Here is a 13,464-nt window from a genome sequence, read left to right on the forward strand (position 1 = left end):
GATTTCTTGGGAAATTTGTAGGTGAACCTCTTAGAGACCATTTTGTGGTAATATTTTAAAGGTTTTAATGTTTCAAGGTTTACTGTGTTTAAGCCTGTAGACTGTAAGCTGGGCTAAAAGGCTGCAGCTGGGCAGCAAAGGAGAAGGCTGACTCCAGCTCTTTTGGCCATTGCACTGTGGGTCACATTAAACCACTTCAGAAAGAGCGACAGGAGAGGGGATTGTGCTTTCCCAACAAACACCTATGTATATTCAGCCTGGGGACCTGTCTGCAGTGGAGGATGAGACATGCAGGGATGTAGGAGGGTGCCTACAGCTCATGTGGGGAGTGGGAGACTCCTGCAAGGAGGAGAGAACCTGGCTCTGCAGTGAGCATGTCCTTGGCTCAGCACAGCTGGAAAGGGTCTCTCCCAGGGAGCCATGAATGTGTTTGGAAGCGCTTAAATTGCTGAATTGTTCAATACTGGAGGAAACAAATCTTGTAAGAACACAGGGGCGAGGGAGGGATCTCTTTTCAGTATTCATCGTATCTCATTCAGAAGCTAAGATTTTTTCATCATTTAAAGTATTTTTCTTTTCTAGCTCATATAATTCTGTTTAAATAAAGGCTAGTTTTGAAGTGTGGAAGTCATTGGTATCGTCTAAAGCTAAGACAGTAAGATTCATCTGCCCTAACTAAATGGCGTTCAGTCAAACTAGGCTGCTTTTATACTCACTGGAAAGAAGTAAGCACTTCCTAAAGGTCATCTCATCATCAGCCTCAAGGATAAGTAAATGAATCGCCCTACAAAGCAAGCCTAAAGTGGCCAGTTCACACTTGACAGCTAATTCCTAGTGTCTGAAATTGGGTGCTATGACTCCCTCTCTTCTCGTCCTTCTAGTCCTTAGTAACAGGAATATTTTATATATGCATAAATAATACCTACATCTTTGAAGAATGTACTTGGTTATGCCCCACAAATTATCTCAGCAAAAATTATCAGACTAATGATATCTTTTAAAGGAGAACCAAGCCTCTTGCCTATTCAGTTGCACTCATTTTTTTGAGGATTTTTTTTCATTTATAATACAGACCGCCATCTTTTAATTGTCATCATTAATAATACAGGAATTTGTGGAAATTGAATATCCTAAAGAAGAAAACAAGTTCATACAGCAAGGCTATAACTGTGTGATTCTAGTGCAGTAGACATTAAGTTCAAATTTAAATAAGTTAATATTTTCTAATGTTACAAGAATTTGTAGCATTATCTAATGTCAATGATAATGTTTATTCAGCCTAAATGTGGGAAGTAAACCAAAATTTGTATCAAACAATCTGATGAACTCTTTGAAAGAACAGCAAGCTTTAAAAATCTCCACCGTAATTATGAGTCTCAACAGAACTTCTCTGATCCCTCAACTATGCAAATATGCAATAATGTTTGTAAGTAAAGTAAAGCTAATTTTTTTGCCTTATTAAATTTACATGTCATGGAATAGAATACACATATAAAGTGACTACATTTACTGTGTGCATATAATCGCAACAAAATCTGACATTCATAAAAATCTATATGAGCTGCAGCCATTTATTTCTTAAATGGTTTCTCCTACCAAAGGCATGCATGAGGCACTTTACCAGAGCTATCAATAAAATGTCACTGTTGCTCTGGAATCAGGCACATGAATTCAAGCACAGAGTTAAAGAGTAAAGGGCCTACAAGACAAGACAAACAATCCACTAGCTTGATGTACGTGAATCATGGAAGTCTAAAAGACTGTGAAGTCAAAAGAAACATCTAGGAGTGAATGCAAATGTAACCATATTTCTTGAGAGTGGAAGATATCTTCATGGAAGACAGAACAGATAATCACTGTTTTAGCAAGTGTAAAAAGGGAAACAAAAAACCTAGGATATTGAAGGTGTTCCCACTAAAGCCAGTAGATATTTTACTATTGTCAAGGGATGCACATGGCCATGGTATTTTTCATTCATTTCTTCTCCAAAGTACCAATAATCCTATAAATAAATTTGATTTTCACTAAGTCCATGATTATAACAAGTTTGAATGAAACGGGATAAAATGTGTAACTGAACTTTCACAAAAATCTAGGAAGAAGCATCAATGTATTTCAATCAGAAAACATTTGAGGCTTGCTCTGTAAAGCCAGTGACCCTTCCTTCTATTATAAAGGGCTATTCCAATAGTTCACTAAAGTTAAACTCACTAGTCTTATCTGTGTCATTAAGGTAAATACGCTTTTACTAATTCAGCTTAACATCCTCAGCTCTCTACTGTAGGAGAGAAAATATTTTTTTCAGTCAGAATAGTCACAGGAGTGGGAGTAAGTTCCTGTGCCTCACCTCTGCGGTCTGAAAGACTGAGGAAGTCTTACCAAATTCCCTGCACCAAATGACTAGTGCAGTGTTAATCTCATGAAGTGGCCTAGGAAAGAACTGTGGATGGAAAGGATGACTGCTTCAGGAACAGTGTGGTCCAGTTTGGGGCTTGGGTATTATAAAAGTAGGGGTTCAGAGGAAAAATTCATCTAGTGAGTGAATTCTCACCTTAGTTTTCAAAAGCACTAGTAAAGAAGCCAGTGATATAGAAATTGCTGCTCACTTCCTGATGAACTGTAAGAAATATATTTATGTATGTGCCTGTGTACTTTCAGTCTCATTTAAGAGGTACCCAAGAAAAACTAAAGGCTTTTTTCATTCATCTAAATATACAGCTACACTTCTGACCTCAAAGAGGATTTCTTCTGTGTTGAAAACATGTCTTCTTGTGAGAAAATAAGAACAGAAGATTGTCTAGCAGGAAAGAGTAAGATAGACTTGTTAGGCCTCAGCATATTTAAATAGATACTTTTGACTTATTTGCAGCCCCTCGGCATTTGTTTTCTTAGCAGGTAAACGCGTCAATGTAATGGGTTTGCGTGGCAAGGTTTTGGTAGCGGGGTGGGGGGTAACAGAGGTGGCTTCTGTGAGAAGCTGCTAGACGTTTCCCCTATGTCTGATACAGCCAATGCCAGCTGACTTTAAGACGGACTCGCCACTGGCCAAGGCCAAGTCAGTCAGCGACGGTGGTTGTGCCTCTGTGATAACGTGTTTAAGAGAGGAAAAAAAAAGTTATTGTACAGCAGTAATTGCAGCAAGTGAAAGGAGTGAGAATATGTGAAAGAAACATTCTGCAGACACCAAGGTCAGTGAAGAAGGAGGGGGAGGAGGTGCTCCAGGCACCAGAGCAGAGTGGATGCACCCTGCAGCCTGTGGTGAAAACCATGGTGAGGCAGGCTGTCCCCCTGCAGCCCATGGGTGGTGGAGCAGATATCTGCCTACACCCCGTGGAGGACCCCACGTCGGAGTAGGTGGATACCTGAAGGAAGCTGTGAACCTGTGGGAAGCCTGCACAGGAACAGGTTCCTGGCAGGACCTGTGGAGAGAGAGAAGCCCACGCTGGAGTAGGTTTCCTGCTAGTGACCTCATGGGGGGGGCCCACACTGGAGTATTGGGTTCCTGAAGGACTGGACCCCATGAAGGACACCCACACCGGAGCAGTTCATGGAGAACTGTAGCCCGTGGGGAGGACTCGGTCATGGAGGACTGTCTCCCAAGAGAAGGGACCCCACATTGGAGCAGGGGAAGTGTGTGAGGAGTCCTGCCCCTGAGGAGGAAGGAGCAGCAGAAACAACAGTGTGATGAACTGACCCCAACCCTCATTCCCTGTCCCCCTGCACTGCTCTGGGGGAGGAGGGAGAGAAATCAGGAACGAAGTTAAGCCTGGGAAAGAAGGGAGGAGTGGGGGGAAGGTGGTTTAAGATTTGCTTTTATTTGTCATTATTCCTGTCTCAGTTAACTGGTAATAAATTACATTTTTCCCAAGTTGATTCTGTTTTGCCTGTGATGGTAAATGTTGAGTGATCTCCCTGTCATTATCTTGATCCCACAAGCCTGTTGTTATATTTTTTCTCTCCCCTGTCCAGTTGAGGATGGGGAGAGTGATAGAGCAGCTTTGGTGGGCACCTGGCATCCAGCCAGGGTCAAATCACCACACAGTCAGCTGGCAAATATCACAGTAGATTACAGAACGCAACCATGAAAGTTCCTTGATATTAATGAAGTAGCCTCTGAAGAAGTAAGAGCTAGTTCCTCATTAAGCAGCATCAACAAAGCAGGAATATAAAACAAACATGAAAACACTAAAAGAGATATTTGATGACATGAATGTTATGAAAAAAGGAAAGGTTTTCAGTGCTAGAAAAGTGACTTCAGAAGAGAAACAGAAGAATTTACTTAATGATCTAAAATCTCAAAGCATGAGTTCTTATATTTCACATTATGCCACTGTTGCCTCAACAAAAGGCTCGTGATCCCTTGGACTAAAGTTCATTGCAGAGGTAGGAAATATGACAGTGGCAAACACTGCTTGCACATTTGAGAAAAGAATGGAAACCCCCTATAGACTAACAGGAATAACAACCTTTCATTCAATGAAGCCTCAGAAGGATTTGAAGCTGTAATTTTGCTGTATGAAAGACTGTGATGTATGCCTCTAAAGTAATGGGAAAAATACAGAAGTAGTCAAGGAAGAAAGATTGCTATGAGCACCTTGTAAATACAAATATATACAGAGCCATCTCAATTATCCAAATCACTAGCTAGCCAAACTCTCAGTTACAAAAAATAAAATGTGTCTGCTGAAGCAAGAAGAGCCAACTGAAGAACAGGGAGAAAGCGGACCTCCCTTAATTTATGAGTAGGATATTATGCAGATGCCTCAGAGGTGGCCTTTGGTATCCTTTATTACCCTGAGTCATAAAGAATTTTGAATTCACTGTGCAAGAAGCAAGACATTTTGTAAAAATCCGTGTCAGTCATTATAAAAACAAGATAGGGACTGTTCTCGGGAAGCTCTTTGTACCTGAGAAGAACCTGTACTCCTGTTACTTGAACTTGCTGTTGTAATGGCTGGGCTTATTACCATATCTCCCCAAAGACCACATCTGCTGTTGTCAGAAGTTATCCAAGTCTGCAAACATCTAGCTGTACAGAACAGCTAAGAAAAACTATTTTTTTCTAATGCTTACTGAGGTGCGAAGTTGAAATTCATGATGGGTTTTTATGTAACAAAATAATTGATTGTATGAGGTAACAATCACTTAACAGTGTGCTGCAAAATGCTGAAAATAAGTCATAAAGCACGAAGGAAGAATAAAGACATAAAGAGCAAAATGGGTAAAGGCATTGAGTAACCATAAAAATTACAGTTATTTTATTTTGTATAAATACTTTAGTCCCATGGACACAAAGGGGACTGTCCATATGCTCACATATGGAGAAAGATCCTATAGAACTGGAGTATGACAGGCTTGATAAATACAAGAAAAAACCATGACAGAGGCATTACAATTATATACGTTCCCTAAGCCACCTTGATCCAAGGTTGACTAAGTTTATTTCAGTACAGCAAGGAGGATTTTGCTGACAGGTTAAATTCCGTTTCAAAACCGATAGGCTGCATAATACAGTACATCAAGTAGCACTATGTTAATGCATTTTAAATGTCAACTTACACGCAGCAGCAGTGCAGAAGGAATAAATATCAGAAAGCACTCCATCATTTAAACATCTGATTCTGGGCAATGATGATCCTTGCAAGAGGGGCAACCTCCTTTTCTTGCCATTGGATGTAATGGAAGCTCGAGATTCACCCCTGTCCTTCTCAATCCCCTCTTCCTCGAATATAGCCCAGAGATTGTGCAGGTCTACCCACGTGTTGTATAGGTTTTGAAACAACTACCATTTTTACAAAACTCTGATGATTTAGCTGATTTACTTTCCCATTTGTATTACCTTTTCTTCTAAAGGCCACGGCTTCCAGCTAGGCATCCAATATGCTGTAGCCTTGTATGTAGTTACTTTTGATGGTCATGAATTAGTGATGAAAACTCAGACTCTGTTTTCTATTTGGGGCTGTAAGAAACCCACATCTGTTCTGCTTTAAACCCATTGCTAATCAATATCTCTCAGTAAATTAATTAATTAAATCCTTAAAGTCTGTTGCATGCCTTTTGAACATTAGCTTCTTGTTTCTTTGCAAATCAAAAAGGAATATGTCACAGTTCAGATAAGAAAGGAAGCAAAAGGAAAAAGACAGCAGCAGCCTTGAAAGTCATCCATCACAGTTTCTGAAGTGTCACAAGCTCTTTGAGCATTTTTTTTTTCCCTGTGTCAGTTTGCAGGCAGTGGCTCAGAGACCATTAGGGCTGGTAGAAAAGTAGTTAGCTATCTGTCTTATTTCCGACTGCAGAAAACAGTAAAGACGGAAGAATAAGGACGACATAAAGACTAAAAGTAGGCACGTAGTTAAATAAAAAATTGAAGCATCAGTGACAGATATTCTTAAATTCTCAAAGGTGTCTAGATCTTTTCAGAAAGAACAAATGATATTGCGCTGGAAACAGCTAAAAACATGTGGATTCCTTTCTGGTATTCCTGTTACATCTGCTAGAGAGATTCTGACCTCAAAGTCAGAACCTACTGAAGGTACCTGGTGTGAAAAGAATACCTCTCAACTACTTTTTATGTTCTACATAATGAAGCAGTCCAGACACCTATTTTGAAATAGTCCTGAAATTAGAACAAAAACATTATTATAGCAAAGTTCCGGAATTACTGGATGCCAGGCAGTTCACATGGTGGACCTGAACTCCAAAAGAACAGAAGCAGATAGTGCCTGCTAAAATTGATCTCTGGTAGACAAAACTTATTCAACTGTGGTACCTCTACTGGAGTGTACAATTAAAAAACAACGCATGTTTCTACTTAGTGTGACAGTACAAGTCTAAATAGATCAGAATTAACTGCAATTAAGTACCTGCTGCAGTGTCCTAAGTTAAAAAGGGATAATCCTAGATTTACACTAGAATGTCCATAACAAGGAAGCAAAGACAGAGAAAACAGTATTGAGAATTACAGACAGATATATGTGATAAATAAGCTTTCTAAATATAAACTGAGTGCTTTCTGGTGAATGAACAGGGGGAGGAATAATCCTCTCGTCTGTTTGTAGTGTTTCAGGCAACAACTCTGACCTCATCTTATTGTATGCTTGGAAATGTCAAAGAAACTTTTTAGCAACATAAGATTTAATTAATTAATTAATTAATACTTACTTAACAAGTAAGAAAGCAAAGCTTTCGTTAAAGGATTACACAAGTTTGATACCCTTTGCTGAATTTCCTGGACTTTGTTTCTGGGAGAGGTAAAAAGGTTAAAATTCTTGCAAACAAAGATGGGGCAAAGAAAGTCCTTACAGTACTATATTTGAGTAGTTTGAACTTATTTATCCACATGAAACTGTATTTTTAAGATTTTATTGCTTTTTACTTTCAAAATCTCCTTTCATTTTCATTTAGAAACAGTTTTTAAATTCAGCTACATTGTTAATAGCCTTTCAAATTAATGCTGTAAAACAACATATACCAGTTTATAAAACGGAACGAGTTTACTTTGCAGGATGTATCAGGAATATATCTGTGATTTGTGACAGGTGTGTTTGCAGTCCCCTCTGTCTTTCTTTTGCAGCTTGAATGAGCACAAAACCAAAGCAAACATTCCCTGAGGTTCTGTACTTCATCTACTGCCCTGTAAAAATAAGATAAATTACTCATTTCACCTCACTTTGAATTAAAACTGTAACTGAGTTCACACCATAGTGAACTTCTTTATAAAACTTATTCTGAGTTTAAACTCAAGGGTATTTCAAGGGACATAAGACTGGATTTAACACTGACCTACTATTTCATTGCTTTACCTCAGATCAAGAAGTTATTAATTTTTATTGGGAAAAGTGTGAAATACATAAAACTGAGTTATTTCTGAGTGCAACTTTTAAAAAATAGCAAGTTTTGGATTCCTGAAAACAAAAATGTCTAATGATAGTGAGGTCTGGGTGTTAAAACACGTACCTAAAAAACGACCTCAGTGTGAAAGATGGTTTGAAGGCACTGGGCCTGACTCTCCATATCCTGCTAAAGCTTGGGTTACTCTTGTTGTGCATCAGAAGTAGTGCTGAGCTACTTAAATGGCCCTGCAGGTTCATTCTGTGAAAAAATATTTGTGTTCTCTACCTCCTTTCATACTTGTGCTCAAAAGATATCCATGGAAAACATTGCTACAACTGAGGCACTTCCATACCTCAGGGACTAGTAATTTATATTAACAGAATAACTGACTGGGTCTCCACAAGGAGTGGTCTCTTGATCTAACCCTGCACCTGGATGCTCCTCAGGCATGGCTTGGCAGGTGGGAAGTATCTAGGTGGATGTATCAGACTGAAATGTGCATCAGCAAGAGAGCAAAAACACTTTTATGCATCAAGCAAGTCCCAGTCTTGTTTTTGCATGCTCCACAGCATATGCAGCAAACACCCATGTTTCATAGGAAGCTACCAGAAAGGAGGAAAGCCATCAATGACACATGACAGATGGAAAAAATAAACAATGGAAAGGCTTGCTTTCAATTTTGTGCTGAAGCATAAAATGCATTGCAATGATAGAAATATTATTTTTCTCCTAAATTTGTCTCTTTCACTGACTTCTTCATTAATTAGTATATTTGTTTCTAGAAATTACTTTCTTTACCTCCCTTCTATGTAGCATCCTACTACAGCTTTAAGAAGTAGTCTAAATACCATTAAAACCACTCAATTTTATAAGACTAGATTTAACATGCGTGAGTATCCACCTACCTCCCAATGTTATCAAACTATTACATTTTACCAAATACGAATTATGTATTTTAAAGCTATCCTTTAATTAAATCCTTATTTGGCAATCTCTGATGATTCTTACTGAGTAAATGAGGATAAATTACTTAATACAACCTGCAATTAGGGCATTTTAAATGCCTAGTATTCACTACTTCATCTAATTATGCAATTAACTAGGTTAAGAAGCAGATTCTTGACATGATGTCTTCTATTTTGTCAAGACTTACAGAGGAATTAGTTTACAGATATTTGACCTCAGATATTCTACATCATTATGTACAAATTTCTCTATCAAAGGTAACTCCTTTTCATTTATGCTGTGAAGTGCATAATAATATGAAGTACATGATAATAATATGAAATATATGATAATCTGTTTTCTGCTTTTTTCTCACAAACAGACATTTTCCTCAGTTTTCACCATGTCCATAGCCTTTTCTGAAGTTACGAAGCTGAGACTGCAATGTAAATCTTCATTTTTGGTTGTCTGAGCTTAGTCTTGTGACTTCATGTAAAGGTCTCTAGATGCAGTACTACTGATATAAAGAGTTCTGTCATTTCTGAAGGTATTTTTCTTCATATTCCAAAATACAGAATAGACAATATCAGCAAGACCAACAGAGACCCTTTTAGTGAAAAGATAAACATGGCAAAAAGCTGCATGTTGGCTTTCTGTCTAACAATTTGGTAAAAAGCTGAATCAGAGCTAGATAAGAGGACATACAGGAATGAGCACAGCATCTGAACTCTTGCTTTTCTTCAGAACAAATAATTCTATTCCCATGTGACCCAGAGCCCAGACTTCTCTGCTGCACAGAAAAGCCTAACTGAGGTTATGTTTTTTGTAAATCCACACTCTGTAGAGATGCTGATTGTACTTACCCAAGAACTAAAAATCCTGAAATCAATATAATTTTCAATCTGAAGAAAACAATTGCAGATTAGTTATAGATAATGAGCCACAGAAAAAAACAGGAAGTTATTCTCCTTCCTCCTGAGCAAAGACCTCACAGTTTCTATGAAAGCTGGAGCTCCATGAAGTCAAGGATGCAGAAGTCATTGGCCAAAAGAACAGTATGCACCTGAGAGACAAACTTTTGATACTGGTTTATGTGTAGACGTACAGGGTGGGGACCCTCTCTCACAGCATTCACACTTCATTGACCTTCCTGAGCACTTACTGAACATCATACAACCCATAGGTAAGAATAAATGCAACATTACAAAATGCAGAGCAGTTTATCTGCTCTGTGATGCTAGAAAACAATAGTGCAAAGATGCATGAATTTCTCTAGAATATTCAGAAGGTCCTAAGTTTAACAGGAAAATGTTTAACAGAAATATCACTGAAGTACAAAACATTTGAAGTCATCAGATAATTATTAGGATTATTATTGTTTATATATAACAGCCACCACAATGCTTTTTACTCTCTGCAATGTTATCTATCAGTACTTTTTCATATCATCGTGTCTGCTTTGCATATTCAAAAGCTTGGTCCCACTCCTACCCATTTTAGGTCAATAGGAGTTTAATGACTGCCTTGAATAACAGGATCAAGTCCACAATGGCCATCAAACTAACAAAAATATTTTAGGCCTTTAAGTGAAATGGATGACCTTCTAACTTGCCCTTATGAAAAACGAAGCTGCTACTCTGATATACATACCATACATACTCATATCTTGAATTACCCTACAATTTTGCTCTATGTGGTATCCATCATTTGTCACATTACGCTATTTTAAGTAGGCAACCTTGCAATCAATAGCATTAAACATCTTTCTTGGGAAGAAGTGCATTACACAATAAATCTCAGTCAAGTTGACAGAAGGGACATTTAACCCTCACTCCCTCAGGTACCTCTGGCCGAAGTTTTAAAACTAAAGCCAAAAGTTAGGCAGAGTAGTACAAAATTCAGATGACCTTCTTTTCAGGAGGGTTTAGCCACAGCAGCCTTTGCTGAGCTCGGTGAACAGTGTGAGCTGCATACTTAACATCTGACACCCCTGAAAAGCAGTTACACACATACTGATTTAGGCCCCTAACCTTAGATGCTCAAGTTGAATTATTTAGATCTTTTTGCTGCAGTGGCATAATTCAAGTGATTAACATATATTGACATACACTATATTAACCAACCTTTCAGCTGTCATACACTTAAGCAGATGGCTTCATATATCATTTGTTTAATAATCTATACACTATTGTCCCTTCATTAATAGTTAACTACATGTTGGACAATAAATTAGATGAGTGATAGTGTACCTTATAGACAACATGGCAGATAAACTTTAAGATGACTAGTGATGTGTCAGCAATATCTAGTTCATTATATGAAGCTATCAAATATTTTGGGGAAGTTTCTGGAGACGTAACTTTATCTTTGGATTTTCTAACCTTCGTAACTGGTATTTCTACTATTTTGTTGTCATAGAAAGTAAATGCTTACATCATAATTCCAGTTTACCAGGGTTTGCTTTCTTTGTTTCTCTCCCCAACCCCCCCAATTCCCAATAAGTCTGAGCACTCAACACCAGTAAATGCTAAAAAGAATAGTATGACCACTCCCAATTCAGGAAGTAAAAAAGGCTGCAGAAGGAAAACATTTGAAGTTGGAACTAGGGAAGTAGTCGTTCCTTCAAAGCTACAACATTAGCTGAAGCTCCAGAAACTCCGAAAAGCCTGGGCCAAAATTTCCCTTATTAGTCAGAAGTCTGTATGATAATTGGAAAATGCCTTCAAAGGTAGTCATAAAAAGAGAAGAAAGAAGAAGTATAAAAGGGTGAGAATGACTTCTTTTGCAGTTTCCAAAGCTGCAAAAGTATGTAAGTCTATCACAAGGTCAGTTTAGGGTGTTCCATAATATATGGAGAAAACCAGTAAATAAATGGAGGTGATATGAGTAGAGGGCAATAATTTTTTGCATATTTTTTTGCAGATGAAGATGCTGAACCTTTGAGAAGCAAACAAAGTTCAACAGGAAGTATTCTTGTCTATTGTAAAGCAATCTTTCAACTGAAACTTTTTTTTCTGTATTGAAATCTACCACAGTAACAATTCCATTATTTTGTTCTAGCCCCATACTCAAGACAGCAAAATCCACCATCATTCCACACATAGGTATTATGCAAGACTGGGATTATTCAAACTGAAATTCAAAAGTGAATATAAAAGATTACTCCTCTGGTGTCACACTTGTGACTAAAAAATCCCTCTGACTTTTTGGGTTGTGCTGATTTTTTCTATAAAACTCGTAAGACTCATCTCTGATGGCTGTTGAACACCTGAGAAATAGGCAGAGAGCCTGAGTAAAATCCAAACACTGCCTAACACTGTTCACACTGTGGGTTCTGGAGCCCTGACTGAGTACCTGTATCTGAAAGGCTTTGTGTCCCAGACTCTGTTAATGAATGAAGAAACACCTAATAGGTCATCATTGAATTCTGGGGCAACTGCTTATAATCTCCTTATTTTAATTTTCACTGTTTAGTCATGACGAATGTCCAACCAAAGACCAGGCAGTGGGGTAATGCGATTTTCATGCCTCAAGCAGTTGTGACATACTTAACTAGATCAGCGTAATTACAGCTGTACAAAACCACCAAATCCCAGATTTGAGATGTACACAGCCTCCTTTTACACTGTCCTCACCTGCCCTGCAGCTGTGTTTGCTGTGTGTGGTGTACTGGTATCTAATGTCCAAAGCCTTCCAGCAGGAAAGGGCAACCTATGTCGCTTAGATCTACCCACTTTTCACTGTGATTTCTGAGTACCTGGAAAAAAACCCGCAGACTACTGGGAGAGCAGTGCCACTCAGTTAAAAATCTGTAGATAAATATCTTCTGTAATGTGGATACCAATTACCAACTTGATATTCGCATTGAGTGTAGGTTTGCAACAGTGATAAGAAAGCTGCCAAATCCCAGCCAGTTCAGATCCTTCTCAGCTTGGTTTGACACGGACCTATTCACAGACAGCACAAAACCTCTGAGTTGTACAGGCCCAAAACAAAGCTCATGTCCCTTTTTTATGTATACCACAGACAGCTTCACATGCAGGAACTCCCCAAGGCCCCAGTGGTGACAGATGAAATACGCTTACCTTTGCCTTTTCTTTACCCTACGCAGTCAGCACAATCCAAGAGCAAGTAGGGGATGGATCAAGGAAAGTTTTTAGTAACTCTGTGAAAATAAAATCAATTTACAGGGTATTCAGAAACTTTTCATCTAGATTCCTTTCCTAAGAAACAGGCAGGTGGATAATTCTGTGTATGAACAAAGAAACGTATTCTTGTTGATGTTACAGATACAGAACTATAAAGTATTTCACATGCACTAATGAGGAAACTTGTGATAAGCCCATATCTGTCAGAGTAAAGGTTTGTTCCTTTTTTCCTACTGAGATGGTTAACTTCTTGCAGCCTTTCTTATTTACATTTTAAATAATGAAACACCCACGAGTACCAGGCACTTTTCCATTGCTGCTCTGTGTAAAAAGAATATTAATAATGTTATTAATAAAGCTGGGAAGGCTGCAATAAAATGTCTCTGTGCTTAAAACAAAGGAACATCTTGAAGAACTCTGCAGATTTTCTGGTTTATGCAGGTTTGATAACACAAATATGATTAAAATATTCTCAGCTAGTAGAATAGAAATGCCAATTTATGTAACAGAAACTGCCTAAAGTGTAGGCACATTTGTT

Source organism: Leptosomus discolor, chromosome 1, assembly GCF_034619465.1.
Source record: "Leptosomus discolor isolate bLepDis1 chromosome 1, bLepDis1.hap2, whole genome shotgun sequence".
NCBI classification, from domain to species: Eukaryota; Metazoa; Chordata; class Aves; order Leptosomiformes; family Leptosomidae; genus Leptosomus; species Leptosomus discolor.